Raw genomic sequence first — 18,715 nt, forward strand, 5'->3', positions numbered from 1 at the left:
ATATTGAAAGTTGACTTATTTTTTCCAAGCTTTTTTTTTTCTTTAGTGTGTGACGTTAAAAGATAGCCTACTACAATCATTACATCTCTCAACATACATTTTATCTACACTTTCTTACTCATCAACATTCTCATCATGAATCACCACCCACTAACTTCCAATTGTTTCATCATTCAATACTCTACTCATGCAGGCATTTCATCAAACAAGTATGTGCATCAGAGACCACATTTTTTATTTATTACTATTGTATGGTCTAAAAATAACCATTTTTCAAGTTTCCATTTTCCTTGAAAATCTACTTTAACATCTTTATAATGTCAACCTTCCTAGATTCCTTTCATTTATGTTGGAAGTGCTTAAAGGCATTCCGTCAAATGAGTCAGTTGTAACAAATTGTTATCATGTTACACATATGTGTGGACTTTTTTAACGATTTCATTCACTATTGATTATGCCACCATTCTATTTGTGAAGACATCTCAAGCATACTCAACCACCAAATATTTCCATTAAAATTACCTATGGTGACATTTAGTGTTAACGTCAATTTTCTTTGTTATTCACAGATCTAACTGCAGACTCTTGTTTTGTCTTTTCCATGATTATTAGATTTGAATTTGCATGTGTAAGCCTAACTAAATCTGATCTCCTAATCTCCACCATAATTTGTTGGAGCTCTCTATTATATAACTTCTACATGTTATACATATTGTAATGATTATTGAATACAATGTTGAGCGTCAAACATTGTATTCTTGTCAGCATTGTATTTCTTTTGTATTTTTCCTACAAATTTTATTTATATTCCTAGCTAGATCTATGCTAAAAAAATTACATGGTATCAGAGCATAGGTCATTAGTTCAAGTCCCTCAAGCCCTTTGACCCTTCATTTGTGTGGGCTTGGCCTATCGACGTGGTATGTAGTGGATGCAAATGTCACATGATATGTGGTTGTATCTACCTCTATCGGTGTTGGTGTAGCGATGAAATCCCTCTCCACCACTAGTATGTGGTTTTGGCATCATTGAAAAATCTTCCATGGTATCAAAGCTTGGGTGCTAGAAAGGAGATAAGATAAGATAAGATGAATACAACCAAAGAAGTAGTGGACAATGAGACACCAAACAGTGTCTGGGAAAGAGCAAGCAAGAAGCAAAAGAAACAAAGCAAAAAAGGATCCAACAAGGAGGCAAGAACTAGGGATTCTTCCTCCACTAAAATAAATCCAACACCAAACGAGATGGATCTGGGTAGGAAGGACCTCTAGTCCGTCACTACAAGTTGTGGGAGTGGTGTCACTAAAGAGTAAGAGTAGCAGTAGTATTAAACCTGGTGTGGGGTCTCACTAATCTGGAGTGGCCAACCATGGGGGTACTGAAGGCATTGGAGGTCCACTTCACCCCCTGTGTCAAAGAAAAGGGGGAGAAGAAGGCAGTGATGAGGGGTTGATCTGAGGCCCTCTAGGGTGTCAAGCATTATAAAGTGTGGTCCTAAAACTGCAACACCTCCTTAAGATAGAGCACCACAGACACCTCTGATCCATATACATAAAGAAAGTTGTGATGGAACTACACTCTCTGAATAGAAAATAGAATCTCCCTCTAATCTCATAGTAGGATGGGTAGTGGAAGATGAAATGGGTCTCAATCTCAACCTCAGACAAAAAGCATAAGTGATAGATCCATTCCTCTTTGCTCATACGTTGATCAGTCTAGATCCGTAACTAGTGGGAGCCGACCTTGAAAGATCCAAGGGAGATGCATAAGGCATGACAATAACATCGCGATAAGTAGTTGGGTCATGTAATAATCCCATTAGTGATTACCAAGAAGTGCTCAACGTAGAAGGCCATCTTAGGACGTAACCCCCCAACTAACTTACTCTAGGTCGCGATGATATATTGTCTATAAATTTATGTCCTAACATGTTCATTCAATTCCTTTTGTGACAAGAGGAGATGAGAGGGAGCATCCAATGAAAATTGGAAGGGAGGGAGGTGGTCTATATCAATCCCTATTGAGCTCAACAAAGAGTTCATCTGAGCATACCAACATCAACCTCTAGGGGAGGCATCTGAGGTAGCACCAGCAACAAAGGAGTAATAGGCCAAGTAATCATATTTGCAACGACCATCTGCAAGGTCCATAAAGCTGCGAAGCTAGTGAAGAAACCAAACTAGATCAAAAATGGCACCTAGTCTAAAAGGATGAGCTCTGAATTCTTCCATAATAATTTCATGGGGGTGAATCTATGGCATCTGATAATGCATTAAAGAAATAGAATTTGAACATGCTCCATAGAGGCCCAATCTAAGTCGAGAAGAGACGGCCCCCATACCAATGAGCCATAAAGCATTGTCGATCTAACCAAGGAATCTAGAAGGGACAACTTGGACATCGTGTCCTGGAAGTGGTCTCTGAAGCATTGTCTCTCTAGTATAGCAAGGGAGCACATCCCCTTGTTAACTATAGGATGGATAGTCAACCTCATACTGAAGTGATGTCCCAAGAACTTAACACTAAGGTATGTGTAAGAAGAGGTGATCTCAATCTCCTACCCCTAAAAGTAAAAGTGTAGATCAAAGCTCTTTTGTCAATTAAATACCATAACCTAAATCTTACTCAAGTTCACAGTCAGCTATCACAAGTCACAAAAGGAACCCAAGGTGTCTAAGAGCCTCTGAAGACTCTCAAGAGAAGATGTTGAAAGGACCACATCATCAGCATAAAGGAGAATGGAGATCAAAATTTGGTGTAAGTAGCAACCATCACTTGGGAATGAAGACTCTCTGAGGAAGGTCTCAAGCTCATCAATATAGATGTCAAACAATGTACGGGAAAGAGGGCAACCCTGTTTCACCCCAATATTGCTCTAGATAGGAGTAGACAAACCCTTAGGAATCCTAAACCTACCTACAATGTTCTTGTATAACCTCATAATAGTTGTCAATAAGATCTCTAAAATCTCGATGTCTTTAAGCCTATGGAAAAGGGGCCCCTGTGGAACAATGTCAAAAGCCTTACGAAAGTCTACAAAACAACAATAAACTTTTTTAGAGTGGTGTTGAGCCTCCTCAATAGTAGCTCGCAACATCATGATGTGGTCCATGGTCAGGTAACTTGTGTAAAACCCAACCTAGCCTCTAGCTTTGCAATCTCTCTTATCAAGCTCTCTAGTAAGAATAGTGTTCAATGTTATGGCATAGAGCTTGGCAAAGGTGTGTCCAATCATAATAGTCATTTAGTTTCTAGGGTCTAACGTTATCCTATACTTGTGGATCGGATAGATCACATGCCTCAACCAGGAGTCTAGGAAGCTAGTGCAAACCACTCTAGTAAAGAGTGTGGGAAGAAAGGAGCACAACACCAAGGTGCCAAGCTTGAGGAGCTCAGCCTAAAAACCCTCATCGTCTACCACCCTACTACATCTCATGTATCTGATGGCCTCAAGAATGTTGGAGGGGTTAAAAGGTGGTGGTAGTGGTGAGGGTGGGTGAGGTAAACGGGGGGTTGGACAAGGATGTCATATAGAATAGAGACATGGGTAGTGAGGGAGATGAAATCAAGGGAGGAGAGTAGCGGAGTGGAGCAGCAGGGGAATAAAGTGTGCCAAAATAGCTTGGGATCCTGAGAAAATGTGGCACACAAAGAGCAGCATTGGAAATTAATGAACGACCATTTCTTGGATTGAAGGAAATGACGATAAGCACAACGAAGGTTTGTGAAAGGAGCAGGACAAGTCTCAAAGGTCAAGTGCAAGTGGTGATGATAAGACTTACAGTCATCATTGAATCATTAGTTCATAAGGCATGTACTACAACACTTGGAACGACAAAAAAGACGATGGGAGTAGAAGTAATTATTTTTGCAAGTACAAAAAATCAAATCTTGAAATAATGGAGCTTTCAATATTTTATCTTGTTACGCTATACGATTATTTCAAATGGAAGTCACAAAATTTGCTTCAACCTGCACAAGTAGAGGCTTGCATCAAACAATCATGACCACAAATGTTGGATTAAATTTTGCATTAAAGACTGTAATCACCTAAAAATGATCAACTAGAATATGAGCCCCCTTTCAATCATTTCTACATAATTTATCAATCACTTATCTTTGATCAAATCCTCATTTTATAATTTGTTTGATTATAACCTATGGTTTGGCCACCTCATCCAAAGTCTTTAATTAATTAGAAGAACATGTCCCCCTTTTAATTAAATAAATCCCCTTTATCTTATGTGTGCACATGACAAAGGACTTTCCTAATTTAAATATAAGAAAAAGTCATTTTTGTCTACACTTTGAATGCATACTTTCCAAGGCAATGGAATCTCTCTTTTGTCTCTTATTCTCCTCCACACATCTTTTTCCTCTTAACTACATCCATTGATTTTACCTCTCAAGATTCTTATGCACCAAAGTTAACATGAGAATTATTCTTCACCATAGATTTTGCCTCTTAATCTATCATTGTCCATTGTTCTTTAAAAGGAAGCTCTCTCCCCACTCTCTCATACCTTATATACTCATGCTATTGGTATGTTGTGGGTTTCACTCTAGAGCTCTTAGACCACTCACCACGCTCTTGGCTTTTTTGCATTGTTGAAGCACTTTTGCACTCATTTTAGCTTCACAATCATACTAGCATAGTTTCATCTTGCATCATAGCATAGATCTTTACTTTCACTATTCTTAGATTAGATTCCTTTCTTGTACTTGCATATAATTTAGAATGGCTTGCATCTCATTCTAGCTTGAATTGGTGTCTTAGAATATCTGATTGCATGGTGCACCTTGCAAGGGTCTCCTAACTAGGTTCAGTTGAGAGCCATCATTAAATATTTTTTATCCTTTCATATCATGATTCGAGAGCTATAAGTCGCCTCTCAAGTCTCTCTTTCCATGAGATTATTTGGGAATAAGGGTTTATAGAAGTGTGCTACATTTTTCACACACAAAGATAGGCCAAGGTCACACTCTTTTTGCATGGGCTTTGCCTTCATTGCCTCTTTAGTGACATTTGTTTAGTGTAATTTGCATGCCTCTTTGTGATAATGTTTTCTTGGTTCTAGATTTGATCATCTTTATAGACAATTGACACTTGTATTTTCAACTAAAAATTTGTTCTTACATGGTTGAGTAGCATCGTTGGGGTCACTTGTACAAATTCACGTGTTGTCTACATCCTTGACTAATAGATGTTTTGCCTTTGTTTTCCAACTATTCATTGTTTTGAGGTACGCATGTAGATTATTATCTTTTGTATCTTTGATTGACGTGTTTTGCCTTTGTTTTCTATCTGCTCATTGTTCGAGTAGTATCATTGTGAGCACTGATGTAGATTGATCATGATCTTCATTTTGGTCACCATTCGACAAAAGTCAACAATTTTCTTGTCACAAAAGATTCTATTTTACATCTCTATTACTATAGATTTTGAGGGAGGGGGAGGGGGGTTTGTTCCCACTAGGTTTTCCCTCTTTCCTCTCTTATTTCTTTGTTTTTCTCCTTAGAGATAAGAGGGGAGTTAGCATCAATTTTCTTTGGTAGTCACATATTTAACTCTAGACTCTTAAGTCTAACTAAATGTGGACTCCTAATCTCCACCGTAGTCTACTAGGGTTCTTTATTATATAATTTGTCCATGCTATGCATATTGTAATGATTATTGAATACAATGTGATCGTCACAATTTTTATTCTTGACATATTTGTGTTTCTTTTGTATTTTTCCTACAAGTTTTGTCTATTTGTAGATAGATCTATGATTTATAAAATTACATTTAGAATCATATCACTCCAACCAATGTTTCTAAATTGTATGCATTCCTTATTTCACATATGCATTTGTGCACCCATTGATCATAATATTTCAATTACAAGCTTTCTATCTAAAGGCTCGATACATTATTTGTGATTCCATATTTGCATGTAGGTTGAGTGTTGTTTAGTTGTTTCAATTTGATTTTACACACATACAATAGAAGATAACATTACACACTTAAGCAAAAGCTAAACTTGAAAAACGTAAGTCAATTTTGACTATTTAACATTTTCAATTAGGATCAAACCTTTTTTTCTGATGTTTAAGTCATCTATAACATGCTAAGCAAAAAATTAAGATTGAAAAAAGTAACTCATCTTTAACTATTTTAATACTTTTAACTTAACAATCAAAGTTTAGTATGTGATATACTGTAGCAGCAAATTGTTAAAAGACAAGCCAATATCTTCCTAAATGATTCGAAGGTTGTTATTATTCACTTCCTCTGAGATTTTCTTTTTGAGACTGCATATGAAATAAAAGATTGAAATTTTAAAACCAATCAAATAAGAGCTTTGACAATTAAATGATAGACTTTCACCTAACCGACCACTAGCCTTTTCTTCTCTTTGGTGAAGAATACAAATACTATAAGATTTATTCATCATTAATATTGAATAATCAAGCATGTTGCTAACAATTTTATTCCTTAATTTTGGCTCACATAGATTGATTGATTCCTATCTCTAGCTGTATTCGCCTTTAATTATTACAATTCATGAGACTCATTGGTGCAGTTACGAAGGTTTGGCTATAGCCACTAAATTGTATTTGCCCTGAAATTTTTTAAAATTTCTCAACCTGTCTTTTTTCTATGTGGCTTGCAATAGGGTAGGTATGAGCTTTTTGAAAATTGAAAGGTCAAGGTTAAGGGATAAGTTTGAGTTTTTCTTTGAAATCTTTAAATTCTCTAAAATAATTAAGATCTTTGATCTTTAACATTTTTTAAATTAAGAGTTTGACTTAAAAATAGAAAAATTCAAATCACAATTCCTAAAAAGTTTAACTATTTAAGAAGTTTAGATCTTAACTTTTAGAAGTGAAAGTGGGAACTATTAACTTTTCCAAAAGTTAAGATCTCAATTCTTAACCTTTTCTTTTTAAAATAGTTACGATTTCAATTTTTATTTTCATTTTGAAAAAAAGCTAACACACCCATTTCAAACTTGAGCAACTTTTGACTTTAAAAAATATATTTTGAAATTTTGAAATATAAAATGACTAAATTTTCAATAAATAGTTGAGTACTCTTAAGTCAAAACTTTAATTTTCTTTGGGCCAATTTTTACTAAAAATGCTAAAATTTTGGAAATTTGATGAAAATGAACCCTGAAAAACATGAGAGACAACATAAGTGTGGTGACTCCACACACAAGTGACCTTTACTCAACACTAGGGCCCAGTTTCTATACGTCACACGATTAGTTCAGGATAAGGTTTTGCAGAACTTTTCTTTATACCTTAGATTGATTTTTAGTAGAGATCAATGAGTCTACAGAAGAAATAGATCAATGGGCCTACAACCCTACTATCTATAGGCTACATGCAGAGATCTCTAAGCCTATAGAACAGAAGGTCTTGCATATCAATCTTTGGATATTGGGGATGGTCTCCTATGGGATTGGACAGAAAGGTGGCAGGTTCTATTGGGGTGGATGAGAGGAGTAGGTGAATAATTGAGGAAGGTTGGATGGGGAAATATTGTAAATATGTCACTTGGGTTGCCAATGAAAGCTTGCTTGTCAACTCGTGTCATTTCTATTTCTTCCCTTGACCCCATCAATCATATTATGTCTATAATAAAAAGTGCCCCTACTGGCAATAGTGGATTGAGGTGAAGCTTAAATAAATAAATAAATGTGATCTTCCTACCTCTTGGAACCTGATCTTTCTTTGGAGTGGTATTTTTAACAAACGCTTAGCCTAAAGCTGACATAACTTGCCTCTCAATCGACCTACCATTTGAGTTGTTCCATTCTTCCCTTTGTATGTTCCCAACCATTATTTAAAAACAAAGCAAGTCTGACTTCCATAGCTCCCCTAATCATAATAACCAATTGAGGTAGGCAGGTCATGAGGATTTTAGGAAGCATAGAGATGGTCACTTCCTTCACTTTGAATGGTCGAGTCAATAGAATTTTTTTATGTTTTTACTCTGATACAACATACCACAAGACACAAATTTGATTGAAAAAGCTTTCTCATACTACTCAAATTCTACTACATTCATTGAAATTAATTTTTAGAATATGAGTTAAGTCCACTTTGTTAATGTTATAATTTTGTCGGATAAATTATATTATATATATGAGATATATAAATAATATATGACAAATATTATATATGGAATAATTAACTTATATTAAGAGTGCTATATATATATATATATATATATATATATATCTTGTTATATAATCATTATAATATATTGAGAATATATTAATTGTGTTATAACTATAACTAATGTAAGTTAATATATTGAAGAGACATGTCTCTTCAAGAGACATGCCTCTTTACATCACATATATATTCATTCGTATAGTAACTTGGAAAACACATAAAAATATCCACAAGTGTTATTACAAGTTGCAACAATGAAAAATTGATCATACTTTAACACACTTCAATTAAAATACAATTTTACATTGATTTTAAAACTAACTAGCTCTTACATTCACATGTAATTTTCAGCCTTGCTCTAAGCCGAAGAGGTTTCAGGGACGAGTGGGTTTGTATCGGGTTCCTAAATCATTTCAGTAGTGACTAATTGGTAGTTCGCAGACCTCGTACCGTCTCATGGTTGAACTCTCCATAAAAATAAAAATAAAAATAATTAAATTATTTATTTATAAAATGATTACAATTTTAATTAATAATTAATAATCTTGCACACACCTATAATTTTTTTTAAATGAACAATCATGCACGCAACTATAATCTTTTGAATTAAATATTAAACATTTCAATTCCGTATCCACTTAAAATTAAAGGTCGTTGCATGAAAAGTAATAATGGACGTGGATTATTCAAAGGGCACAAATTTTATATGCGTATGACGCGGAAACAATATTACATATAAATCTCGACTAAAGTAACAAAAAATAACAAATGCGCCTGTAGCTCAGTGGATAGAGCGTCTGTTTCCTAAGCAGAAGGTCGTAGGTTCGACCCCTACCTGGCGCGAGTTCTTCGAACTTTTTCAAAAATATATATATATTAAAAACATAGACTTTTCGATCCTCTCTATATATATAGCTGCATTCTTATGTTAAAAAAAGTTGAATTTTCAAAACAATAATAAAAGAAATTTTAGACTAATTTAACTTGCTGATGTAGTGCTTTTTCTATCAAGTCGATTTTTCCAATTTATAAAATTTCTTCATAACAAATATTTCTATTTCTATTACTATTCAGTTTAGGATGTTCATGCAAATATTTACACAAATTAGAAAAATAAACTCATAAAAATTTTATTAATTAACAGCTTACAGTAATAAATAACAGACTACTGTCATGATCAAACTAAAAATGGATGATAGTCAATAAAATAACATGCATTTATAGTAAATAATAGACTACTGTCATGGTCAAACTAAAAATGGATAATAGTCAGTAAAATAACATGCACTTATGGTTGAACTATTGTTATTCAACATTGCATATTAATAAAGAAATAGAACAAAAAGAAAGTACAGACTTCAACCATTACATATTAACGAAGAAAAAGAACTAAAAGAAACGCTACAGCTAAGGAACAAAGATGTCATACATTAAGAAACAAAGAATAAGGTTATAGGGGAAAATAGAGTTGAATTATATGAAGAAAAAACTAGAGTTGGATGATATGGAGAGTGTAATGTTGGTCATGCATTTCAAAACCCATCAATCTTCTGCTTGTTCAGCTTGTTCATTTAGTAAGAGGTATATATGAAAACTTCTAAGTCTCCTAACAAAAATTATTATTATTATAAATCATGTAATTCTTTGTGTATCTAATTTAAGTTGTTTCAAATATATACTATTTAGTACAAAATGTAGTAAAGAGTAAGTGGGACGCATACATCTATAATCAATTATCTCATATAAAAATTACTTTTAGCATATTGGCTAATTAGGTCCATAGAAAATTCATAATTTTAAAATAAAATTATAAATAAATTATAAGTACTTTCAACTATGTAATTTTCGAAGTAAACTCCTAGACTTTTTGTGGAAATATCTTCTACTTGTCTATTTAACTTTTAAAGTAAATTTGATTCATTGTCAAGATTCTCATTTTAAACATGTCTAGTATTCGAGGATCATCCAACTTAAGAATTAGGATGGTCAATTGGAAACAATTATCGCATTATTTGTTTGTTATTAAAAGAGTAGCAAAATAAAGGTGCCATTCCTTTACAAAAATACACCCAAAAGTGAGGCTATTGTCTTAGGCACTTAAGCATTACTCAACTAATAGCCAAGACACAACATGGGTACAATTACAATCTATTGATGCCAATAGACTATGAGATTTGTTAACTATATAAAATAAATCTAAAATTTATCACGTTATTAATACTTTACATATTGAACATATTGGCTAGGCTATTCACATTTATAATTGTGCACAAGCATCATATCATAATGTGAAGTTTTCTATTTAACATTTATAATATTTTTTTAAAAAAAATTATTAGAGAATTTATATATTAGTAATGACATTTTCAATCCTCCTTTATGTTATTAGCATCACAATACAATTAAGTCTGTGGAATATTCGTAATTTGAAAATATATATTTAAATAAGTTATAAATACTATTGAAAATAGAGAAGCATTTTATAACTATTAATTATTGTGATATTGTTGTCAAGATTCAATTGTGTAGTTTTTGAGTCAACTTCATCCAAAGCAAATCTTATCCCTACCTATATTCTCCATTTGCTCAAGCATATCTTCATTCATGTGTAACTTTGGAATTTTTAAACACATTTTTATCTATTGTAATTAACTAAGTTCCTTCTACAATGTGGAATTTTTTTTTTTTCATAATTTTATTTCATTTAATGTGGATTAATGTGCCCATTACTTTTTTTCTTATACACCTTCTATTGGCATTGACAAATAGAAGATTGATAAGTTGAGAGGTTCAGTCATAAGTAGTGAAGCATTTGGTTGTCATTGATGGCAACAAAGTCTCAGCAAGAAGGATTGATCGATGTGGCAAGGTAAGTGATTGATGAACAAGAAAATGACAAAGTGTCATAATCGATATACAACAGGAGTAATACTAGGAAGAATATTTTGGTGGTGATAATGATAAGTTGAGCACCAGAGCGGTCATAGAAGAAGCTTCTATGAGAAGTTTATAGACCTATGTGTTTGATCACAACACACAAGAATAATAAGTGAGAAAGGTTATGCATGCCAAAAGATGATTGCAGAATATATGGCTTACGTTCTTAAGCTACTAATGTGAGATTGTTGATTGGTGATTAGTATGATTGATGTTGTTGGTTAAAAGGTGTGATGATGTGTCTTACTCAGTTAGAGAAGTGATGAGTTGGCAGTTGCATGATTGAAGCAAGTATGGAGAGAGGATTCTAGATGATGTTGGAGAAGGTCAAACATGTTTTGACTGATCTAGGGAATCGCACAAGTCAACCTAATGTCAATCAATGTGGTGATCAAAAATGTGTTAGGTACATAGAGAAATGTTAATTACATGTGGAATGAGCATGGAAAGTTTATAATTAGAATTGATGGTGAAGATTAAGCAGCAAAAGGACTAAGTATTTGTATGTTGTTTGAAGAAGAAAGCGTTGAGAGTGCACGTTGCAATGAGAAATTTCATGATTACAGATGTTTTGATCAAGGTGTGAAGTAGAGATTGACTAGTGAGAAGTTACAAAGTAGATAAAGAAGAGTGGATCTGATAGGCAAGTAATGCTACTAATAGATCATTCAACTTGTTGTTTCCTAATAGTTGCAACGAGGGAAATCCCTTAACTCGTTCGATTAATCATTCTCCTTGGCCTAGGCCCTTAAGGAGACAAGCTTAAATGTTGGAGGCAAAGATCACTTAAGTCACTATGGACAGATTTAGATATGAGAAGTAGCTTGAAGAATAAGCTAATATGATCCATGAGTTGCAAGAGAAGTTGAGAAAATAAATTGCCATAAGAAAAGAGCTTATTGAAAAGTTAAATGAAAGTCGAGACTACATTGACCAATTATCTGAAGGAGCTATGTTTGAAGAACTTGATGAATCCATTGCAGAACTAAAGTATAAAAACTAGAAGCTCAAAGATAAGGTCAAAAATCTGAAAATAAAACTTCAAGGATAAATAGTGTGTGTGTAGACCTTGAAGAAAAAAGAGTTGCAAAGGATGAAAGAAAATATATTGAAGATTCAAATAAATTTGTTGGGGTTTCACTAAAGGAAAAAAGAGGAGGAACTCAACAAGATAAGATAAGAAATGGCATTGGTACAAAGGAAAATGCAAGATATTATTGATGAAAATCAATAAGTTGTGAGTGAGAATGAAAGAGTGAGAGAAGAAAAAGACAAGCTCAAAAAAAAAAAAAAAAACACTGAGAAGGAAACCAATGAAAAATGGAAGGGGTATAGTGAGAGTTCACAAAAGCTTGATGGACAACTAAATGGCTAGAGGAGACACAAGGACGCAACATATATGGGAAATACTGCACAAAGCACATTTGAAGTTTGAGAATAGTCAAAGGAGACTCAACAGGATTTGAAGGTACAAGAAATCAGTAGTGGTAAGCCACTAAATAAACTTACTTCTTTCAATTATGGAAAGGTTGGCCATACTGCTTATGTTTGTAGGAGCAGACAAATAAGTACTAGGCCTCAAACATTCAATGGTCATTTCTATAATTGTGGGAAGTTTAGTCATATAACTTATGAATGTAGACCCAATATTAGCAGTAAATCTAGTGGAGGTGGATTTGATGTTCATTGTTATGTATGTAAAGAATATGGTCACAAAGATAAAGAGTGTAGGTCAAAAGCAAAATAAGAGAATGACAATATAATGTCACATGTTTAGTATCTAGGAACTAGGAATGCTTATAAATAGGATGAGAACATAAAGAGGAAATTTTGGTCCTTGGGAGGCAACAGGTATGGCATATTTTGTTTATCACAAGATTGGTCATCTTGCAAGGGACTATAGGGTTAATAATTGATCTCCTAATCGATCAAAAGATAAGAAAGGAAAGAGAGTTACTAATGTGGAGGCAGCAATCAGTGAGATAAATAAGATGTGGGTAGACAAAGAAGGCAAAAAAGGAAGAAATCAAGATAGAATAGCACAAACTATCATCCTTAGGTGTGATGGATTCTTCATCAAACTAAGTCAATATTTGACTTAGGGGAAGCACCTAAAGGAAAAAAAATTCATCAATCACCTGAATGTATAAACAATAATGTAAATCTGCATAGTGAGATGTAATTGGATGTTTGGAACAAAGTTTGATGAGTTATCAAGATGATGGGCAATTTTGAAATAATAAGCATTAAAAGTTTACATTATAACAAGTAAAGAAAAGGGTATGATGGTTGAATAGTTATAGCTGATAGAAAGTATTGTTTAATGTTAGAAGATGTGCAATGACTATTTCAAGAATAAATAAGGGTAAAGTGAGTTCATTTGTCACTTTTCTTTCTTGAGTACATTTATAAAGTTACCAAACACGATTAGAATGATCGATTTTGCATATGCTATGGATTGCGAACTAAAAGGTGAAATTAGTTTCAAAGACAATTAATTGACAAAGCTTGAGGAATTAATGTGAATTGTGATAATATTTCCAATTGCATATATGTATTAAATTATGGCACAAAAATTGCATGATCCTATCCTAATCAATGTAATTGAGAAACCTCAACATTTATTTAAGCTACATCTAATGAACGCGAGTGAAAACGATATGATAGGAGCCCTATCCTGTATACCCATGGAGTATTATTAATTGAAGACATTTGATCATACATTCATTTCAAGATTGAGGAATCAAGTGTGGAAGATATCAACAAGGAAATTAGAAAACCATGAAAACAATATCTTGAAGAATGAGAGCCAACATTTGAAAGAGAAGGGTTTGGTATATACGGTTGGCATACCACCACATCATCCACATTATGCACATTTGAAAGAAAAGGGTTTGGCATATACGATTGATATACCACCACATCATCCACATTTGAAAGCAAAGGGTTTGGCAATGTTGGTATAAATCCACGTTATCCACCACATCATGGTCATAAATCACAACAGAAGAGGTATTCACACAAGAAAGAGGTTAAGATTTCTCGTTAGGAGAGATTCACAATAGACCTAACAACACAAACAAAGCTTCACCCATTAATAGTAGAAAGAGGCTTTAAGGAGATCCCAACATTCAAAACATTAGCGAACGGAAAAAAAAAAGGTCTCTAGGAAAGTGACTAATGAGAATATATGTAGAATCACCAAAATTGTACAACGTCACTTCAACAAAAATCCTTGCAACAAAATAGTACCAGTGCCAAGTCTTAAGGAAAGGACACCTTCAAAAATCCCAAAACCACACATCCGTGGGTGGATTAGAGAGGAACTTAGGAGGGAGCCACCACAATCTTCAATAGCACCTACATGAGTGCATTAGTGTTCAATGTTAGAGTAATTAAATATTTCCTAATTACCTCTAGTCTACTTGAGTTATAAGCTTTAGGCATTTAATAATTATTATTTTTATTAATTATTATGATGCAATCTAGGTTAGACCTTTTTCAGGATTTGATCTTCTTTATAAGGACGATCTCTCTTTGTAATTATTAACCAATTCATTGTTGATAATAGCAATTTATCTTTTTGCTCATCAAGAATGTCGCATCTATGGATCTGACAATTCCAACCTCCATAACTTTTAGTTTCTCTTCAGTGACAAGTTTTCACATGCAAGTGATTCTTGGGAGTTGTGGGGTTCATCTTTCATCAACTTCAATACTCAAGACCTAAGATTGAAAGACCCATTAGCAAGCAAATGATTTTAAATTAGCAGGGCGGGAGACTGTATAATAATATTGAACTTTCTAATTAGTATGATATTTTTTGGTATGTATGTGTAGCTTTGCATACAAACGAGATTTTGTTAAAGTGTGTTATAAAAGGTTGTAGATCAGCAAGACTTTGTATTTCAAGCATTTAAGGCGAAAGAGTGGATTGACAAATGTTTTACAAGAGATTAAATTTTGATGAAACATATGATATTCATGTTGGTTTAAAATGTTCTAGAAATGGTGTGCACATAGATGGTTTGTCTCCATTCTAGTAATGTTTTAAAGTTTTTCAATTGATGGAAACATTTTCTAAATGTTATAATGATCTCTTGTTCATGTTACTCTTCTCTAAAATAAAAAATAGCAAAGTTTTACTCTTCCACTAATACCATAGCTTCAATTTATTGTTGCACTATATATTTGCTTTGTAGTTCATAAATTTTGATGCTACTTATCAAAAACTTTATATTAGCTATCAAAGATTGTATGGCACTAATTAGTTATTTGTTCAAAGATTGTATGGCACTAATTAGTTATTTGTTTCATATTTTTAGACATGGATATCTTTTCATGTTTCATTTTCTATAAAAAATTATCCCGTTTTAATCATGATGCACTGGTAAACTATATTTTAAGGCCTCCGATGCCTAATTTCCCAATTTACCCATGAATATAAATATCAAACGGCTTTACCCTCTTGAAAATAGTGGCTTTATCCACGTTTAACTGTGGCAGATTTTTGTTTTCGTACTGTGCTTTTCCATAAGAGGGTTCGTGGGTCATGATTTATGCTTATGCTGAGGTCGTGTGATTGGTTGATTATCCATTCAAGTCTTTCTTTGATTTGTTATTATTTGGGTGGATATGGTAGATTAGTTGAGCTGTACGGATAATTGAATTCAATTTTATGCATCAATTCTTGATACAAATATATAATAAACATGTGGTATCCAATTTGTCAAACAAGACCCAAAAAGAAGGTAATGTTGAGAAGGTAAACTCGGATGGGAATTAAGAATTTATTTTTTGGTTCTTACCTTAGACCTTAATCTATTATATAGGATATAAGATGCAGCAGGAAAACGATAATCAGAAATAGATGAAGTGGTTTTTCAAGCACTAATCAATAATATGAGGTTTGCAATCGCTAGTGCAAACGAATCAAAAAATATGCCTTAAAAGTGATATTAAGTAGCTTCCATGACCAAGAGTACTCCAGTTTAGACCAAGTGACAGTGTATGCTGTCAGAAGTTAATAAGCGTTGAGCCAAGAAGAGACAGTTTATGTCGAGTAAGACTGTTACTGCCGAGTATTCAAAAGTCGAGGGACAACATGTATATCAGAATGTACCGAGCATCAGGATATACAAGTGTCAAGTAAACTAGTTTTGACATGTGTGTTTGTGATGGCACAAATACTTATGTAAACTGTTTTTGGCTGACTTCTTACGGATTGTAGATACATCTAAGAAGGTAATTACGCATTTTGTCAGAGGACATCAATCCTTATGAAGGCAATGTAACTAATCAAAAAAATGGAAGGACTAAACTACGAAAGGGATGAATCTAGATCATTGATCTTGATCTAGAAGGTTCATCAATTGTTTATTTAAAGAGGTACCCAAACCCTAAATCATAAGAATGCGAGCAAAGATGAAGTGATTTTGTTAGAATGAAAGAGATTAGACAGAGCGGTTGAATAGAGCAATGAATGGCAGAACATAATATATCTGATAAGGAGATCAAATCAAGATTGGAAAGATTAGATCTATAATCTAGCAACATAGTGCTAACTGAAGGATCAAGCACTGAGACGTTCTAACAAGTATATCAAGGTAAATCTCTTAACAGAACGGTCCTTACAAGCCTATTTAAATCTCTTAATAGAGTGCTTACTTAGTTGTAAGTTTAAATCATTTAATCAAGGTAGACTAAATAAGTCTTTTAAGCTCCTAATAGGGTAGACCACTCACAAAGTAGATCGCCAGATAAGATAAGATAAAATTATTAATGTCCACGAAAAATCAAAATGGTTTATGGGACTGAGCATACAAACAGAAGAGTCAGCCAAGCACGGGCACCAAACAATGACTGAAAAGGAACAAAGCAACAAGAAGAAAGAAAGGCAAGGTAAGGACTAAGGGTCCTTCATTGTCACAAAGAAATCCGTAATAGAGAGGTACATCTATGGACAATCCATAGTCTTTGGATGTCGTGAAGAACCCCTATAGGATGGATGCTGCCTGTAGAGACTGGTACAATGTCTGACAGATTTGGAATGTGAAGTAGTGAAAGGCCTTTTCAAACCCCGCGAAGGAAACAAGGGAGAGAAAAAGGTGGTAATGAGTTGATCAAAAGTTCATCTCTGATGAAAGGACTGCAGGGTATTCTCTTGAAGATGGGTGGCCTCCTGAAGATAAAGTGTTAAACACCGCTGATCAATATAACTGAAGAATATCGAGAGAGAAGAATAGTCTCTAAAAAGGCAATAGAATCTCCCTCTGATCTTGTAGTAACATTTGAGGACAATGAAATATGAAGTGAGTCTCGGTCTCAACCTCCATCAGAGTGCATAACTAGCATAATCGATCAGCCTGATCCATATGATGATCAGTCTGAGCCCTGAGACAATGAGAACCAACCCTAAAAGAGCCCAAAGAGAACCGTAATGCATGATTTCAATGCCGGTAAAGATAGACAGGGCGAACAACAATACCATCTTGAATAACAAGAAAATGCTCAGCATAGAAGGCCATCTTAGGTCACAAACCACCTAGGGGATGACACCAAGTAGTGGTAATGTACTACCTATAGATATCTTGTTTGACATGCTCATTCAACTCCTGACGAGAGGGAAGAAGATGAGTCGGGGCATCCAGCGAAAACTGATAGGGAGGAAGACGATCAATCTCAATCCCGATCAAACCCAACAAAGAGGTGACCTAAGCGTACCAACATCTTGATCTAGCAGAAGTGTCAGATCTCATAATCTCCACCGAAGAACAATATGCCAAAAAAGAGTATCTATGTAAGTCAGCACCTGTCTCCATAAAACCACGAAGCCGATGAAGAAACCAAATCAAGTCAAAAATAACAACAAGTTTGAGAGGATGAGCACCAAACTCGGCTAAAACAATGCTATGAGGGGTGAATCTGTGACACCTAATGATATGACGCAACAACAGTGTCTGAACCCGCTCAATAGAAGCCCAATCAGAAGCAATAAGAGAAGGTCCCCAAACCACAAAACCATAGGGGACTATCGGACGAACCAAGGAGTCAAAAAGGGACAACTTGGACAAAATATCCTGAAAATGATGCTTGAAGCATTGTCTCTCCAGCAAAGCCAAGGAGCCCATACCCTTACTGACTCTAGACTGAATAGCAGGTCTCAAACTAAAACATGGTCCTGAGAACTTCACACCAAGATACATGTAAGAGGGAGTAATCTCAACCTCCTTCCCCTAGAAGAAGAAATGGAGATGAGAGGTCTTTAAACAGTTAAAGACCATAACTTGTGTCTTAGATAAATTGACCACAAGCTGTCATTGAGTATAGAAAGAAGCAAGACTATCAAGAAGTCTATGTAAGCTATCGGGAGAAGAGGCCAAGAGAACGACATCATCAGCAAAGAGGAGAATAGAGATCAAAACCTGATGTAAATAACACCCATCTCCTAGTTGAGAGGATTTATGAAATCCTCCAACTCATCAATATACAAGCTAAACAGAGTAGGGGAAAGAGGACAACCCTGTTTCACGCCAATGGTGCTTTGAATCGGATCAGAAAAGCCCTCCGGAGTTCTGAGTCTACCAGTAACCTTCTCATAAAGTCTCAA

At 34.4% G+C, this 18,715-nt stretch overlaps 1 non-coding gene across 1 annotated transcript; it reads left to right on the plus strand.

Annotated features, from left to right (window-relative positions):
• Positions 1 to 8,939: 8,939 nt before the first annotated feature.
• TRNAR-CCU (transfer RNA arginine (anticodon CCU)) lies at positions 8,940 to 9,012 on the plus strand. The gene has a single exon. It is a non-coding gene; the product is annotated as a tRNA-Arg (tRNA).
• The last annotated feature ends 9,703 nt before the right edge of the window (positions 9,013 to 18,715 follow it).

This window comes from Cupressus sempervirens, chromosome 1 (genome assembly GCF_028749045.1).
Source record: "Cupressus sempervirens isolate cs-2001-9-10 chromosome 1, ASM2874904v1, whole genome shotgun sequence".
Classification (NCBI taxonomy): domain Eukaryota; kingdom Viridiplantae; phylum Streptophyta; class Pinopsida; order Cupressales; family Cupressaceae; genus Cupressus; species Cupressus sempervirens.